The following is a 4,365-nucleotide window of genomic DNA, read 5'->3' as shown; positions in this document are numbered from 1 at the left end:
ATGATGGGAATAAAACAGATACAGAAAAATTCCACTACAAGCCTTTCATTCCTAGCAAGAGATACTAGCAGGCAGATGGACTAGCTGTGAAAAACCAAAACCTCAACAGTTTCTCCCTGAGACCCGAGGTCTTTATTGAAAGAGAAAGACCAACTCTCTTGGGTGGAGAATGGTAGGATAAGGAACCAATCCAGAAGGTGAAGAAGAATTATTGTCCTGAATAGAATGAAAACCAGTTACTCCAATGCCTCCGGGCTAGAGCTCATCTATCATCTGTGTAAGGGTTTGAGTTAGATGCCAAGCACCTCAAAAACAATAAATTAAAACACATCTAAATAAAATCACCAATAGCACATATACTAAAATCGGAATGATAGAGAGAAAATTAACATGGCCCCTGCGCAAGGATGACACACAAAATCACCAATGGCTATTTGAAAAACGAGGCAATGCCAATGATAGAATTAAGCCTCAATTCATTATATCATATAATATATGCCATGCCATTGTTTTTGTTATTCTAATAAATGTCATTTACAATTTTGGCGGGGTGGAGTTCAAAAATTGTTTTCATGTATTCGATTTATGTATAATCAATATTGTGTGTGTGCAATTTGTGAGTGCTGTGTGTGTAGTTTTTTCCCAAGTAGTGCCCAGGATGTCCCAGAGGCTGGGCTGGTGATATGAGCACTAAGGCCTAGGATGAAGTATTCTTTGAGCTCTGTGTTTTTGAGATTCCCCGACTTCCTCTGTGGTTCTCAGGACTCTTGTGTTAGGAACTGAGTCCGAGTCTGCCTCATGTAAGACAAGTACCTTAACCCCTGCCTATCTTTTTGACCCTCATTAGTCTCTTGAATCTCAATCTTTTTCTGATATATTTTTTCCATGATTGATACTTTTCTTTAAGGTAAGTGGTTCTTTTTAAAAATTTTTAAAAATTTATTTTTTAAACAATATCTTTAAGAACCACAATTACAGACATGTTTGTAGTTGGGTTTGAGTCATAAAAAGAACACCCCCATTCACCAGTGCAACATTCCCAACACCAATGCTCCCTCATCTCCTTCCTCCCCCACCCACTGCCTGTGTTCAAGACAGGTATTCTACTTATCACACGTATTAACATTGTCATGATAGTTGTTAATGTAGTTATTTCTCTAAAAGCACTCACCACTCTTTGTGGTAGTAAGCCTCATATTGTGAGCCTGTCCTTTCAGTTCTCATCTCTATTATCAATGAATATTATTACAATGTCTTTTATTTTCTTAAATTACATAGATGAGTGATGTTATTTAGGTGAGCGAGACTATTTTATATCTATATGTCTCCTACTGACTTATTTCACTCAGCATAATAGTCTCCATGTCCTCCCATGTATAGGAAAATTTCATTACTTCATCTCTCCTGTCAGCTTTATAATATTCCATTGTGTATATGTACCACAGTTTCTTTAGCCATTAATCTGTTGAAGGGCATCTTGGTTGTTTCCAGATTCTTGCTATTATAATAACGCTGCAATGAACATAGGTGTGCAGAAGGGATTTTTGTATTGGGGTTTTTAGGTTTTTTTTGTTTGTTTTGTTTTGTTTTGTTTTGTTTTTTGGGGGGGTTTGGAGGACACCTGACAGTGTTCAGGGGTTCCTTCTGGCTCTGTGCTCAGAAATTGCTCCTGGCAGGCAAAGGGGACCCTATGGGATCCAGGGATTTGAACCACCATCCTAAATCAGGTGCTTGCAAGCAAATGCCCTATCACTGTCTATCTCTCTGGCCCCATATTGTATTTTTTGTGTTTCTAGGGTATATCCCTAGAATTGATATAGCTGGGCCATATGGGAACTCAATGTTCAGTTTTTTGATAAATGTCCATATTGTTTTCCATAAAGGCTGGACTAAATGGCATTACCACCAGCAATGAAAGAGAGTTCCTTTCATTCCACATCCCAACCGGCATTGATAGTTCTTGGTCTTCATGATGTGGGCCAGTCTCTGTGGCATAATACGGTATCTCATTGTTGTTTTGATTTGCATCTTTCTCATGATTAGTGATGTGGAGCATTTTTTCATGTGTCTTTTGGCCATTTGTATTTCTTCTTGGAGTTAGTTTCTGTCCATTTCTTTCTCCCCATTTTTTGATGGGGTTACATGTTTTTTCTTGTTAAGTTCTGTCAGTACCTTGTATATTTTAGATATTAGCCCCTTATTTGATGGGTATAAGGTGAATAGTTTCTCCCATTCTGTGGGTGGCTTTTGCATCCTACTCACTATTTCCTTTGAGGTGCAGAAGCTTCTCAGCTTAATATAGTCCCATCTGTTTTTTGTCCACTTCCACTTGTTTGGAGACCTATGTTTCCTCCTTGAAAATGTGTTTAGTCTCAATGTCATGGAGTGTTTTATGCACATGTTGTTCTATATACCTTATGGTTTGGGGTATGATATCAAGGTTTTTAATCCATTTGAATTTGACCTTTGTGCATGGTGTTAGATGGAGGTCTGAGTTTGCTTTTTTTTGCATGTGGCTAACTAGTTGTCCCAACACCACTTGTTGAAGAGGCTTTCCTTGTTCCATTTTTTTACTTATTGCCCTTTTATCGAAGATTAATTGATTGAATTCCTGGGGAACATTCTCTGAATACTTGTCTATTCCATTGATCTGAGGATCTGTCTTTATTTCAATACCGTGCTGTTTTTTTTTTGAAATATAAATTCTTTTTTTTAACAGCAAATAATCATTTATTGTTTACATACTTTACAGTGTCATCATTAGTTTTAACCCTACAAGAGCAGCCAGTTGGATTACTAGTCCCCCATAATGAATATTCATACTCCACTCTAGGATGTGATCTTCTGATGGGATTATTGGATTATTCCCTACTTGGTATTCCTCTCCCACCCTAGGATGTGGCCTGGTTCTTGTCAATAAAAGCAGGGGTCTGAGGAAGGCAGGCGCTCATTCTTTGGTCTTCCTCCATTAAGCTGCTTTCCTTCTCAGGATCAGAAGTCTTGTGTGGTGGGATTCTTTGCTTGCCTGCTGAATTTCCTAACCATTCTTGTATCTTTTTTTTCTTTTTTATACTTTTTTTTATTTAAACTTCTTGATTACATATATAATTGTAATTAGGTTTCAGTCATGTAAAGAACACCCCCTTCACCAGTGCAACATTCCCACCACCAATGTCTCAAATCTCCCTCCATCCCACCCCACCCCCACCTGTACTCTAAACAGGCTTTCCAGTTCCCTCATTCATTCACATGATTATGGTAGTTCTCCGTGTAGTTATTTCTATAACTTCACTCACCACTCTTTGTGGTGAGCTTCATGAAGTGAGCTGGAAGTTCCAGCCCTCCTCTCATTGTCTCAGGATTGTTGCAAAAATGACTTTTATTTTTCTTAAAACCCATAGGTGAGTGAGACTATTCTGCGTCTCTCTCTCTCCCTCTGACTTATTTCACTCAGCATGATAGATTCTATGTACATCCATGTATAGGAAAATTTCATGACTTCATCTCTCCTGATGGCTGCATAATATTCCATTGTGTATATGTACCACAGTTTCTTTAGCCATTCGTCTGTTGAAGGGCATCTTGGTTGTTTCCAGAGTCTGGCTATTGTGAATAGTGCTGCAATAAATATAGGTGTGAGGAAGGGGTTTTTGCATTGTGTTCTTGTGTTCTTAGGGTATATCCCTAGGAGTGGAATAGCTGGGTCCAATGGGAGCTCAATTTCCAGATTTTGGAGGAATCTCCATATTGCTTTCCATAGAATTTGGACTAGACAGAATTCCCACCAGCAGTGGATAAGAGTTCCTTTCTCTTTGCCTCCCCGCCAGCACTGATTGTTCTCATTCTTTGTGATGTGTGCCAATCTCTGTGGTGTGAGGTGGTATCTCATCATTGTTTTGATTTGCATCTCCCTGATGATTAGTGACGAGGAGCATTTTTTCATGTGCCTTTTGGGCATTTGTATTTCTTTTCTTTTTTTTTTTTATCAAAGTGTCTGTTCATTTCTTCTCCCCAGTTTTTGATGGCATTAGAATTTTTTTCTTGTAAAGTTCTGTCAGTGCCTTGTATATTTTGGATATTAGCCCCTTATCTGATGGGTGTTGGGTGAATAGTTTCTCCCACTCAGTGGGTGGCTCTTGTATCCTGGGCACTATTTCTTTTGAGGTGCAGAAGCTCCTAAGTTTAATGTATTCCCATCTGTTGATCTCTGCTTTTACTTGTTTGGAAAGTGCAGTTTCCTCCTTGAAGATGCCTTTAGTCTCAATGTCATGGAGTGTTTTACCTACATGTTGTTCTATATACCTTATGGTATCAGATCTGATAATACTGTGCTGTTTTAATGACTGTTGCTTTGTAATACAATTT

The 4,365-nt window shown here is 38.5% G+C and overlaps 1 pseudogene; it reads left to right on the top strand.

The window, feature by feature from the left end:
* The first annotated feature begins 350 nt into the window (after positions 1 to 350).
* Positions 351 to 436, top strand: LOC126021776 (uncharacterized; annotated as a pseudogene).
* Positions 437 to 4,365: the final 3,929 nt, after the last annotated feature.

The sequence above is a fragment of the Suncus etruscus genome, chromosome 10, assembly GCF_024139225.1.
Source record: "Suncus etruscus isolate mSunEtr1 chromosome 10, mSunEtr1.pri.cur, whole genome shotgun sequence".
NCBI lineage: Eukaryota > Metazoa > Chordata > Mammalia > Eulipotyphla > Soricidae > Suncus > Suncus etruscus.
This window is presented reverse-complemented; position numbering and strand designations above follow the sequence as displayed.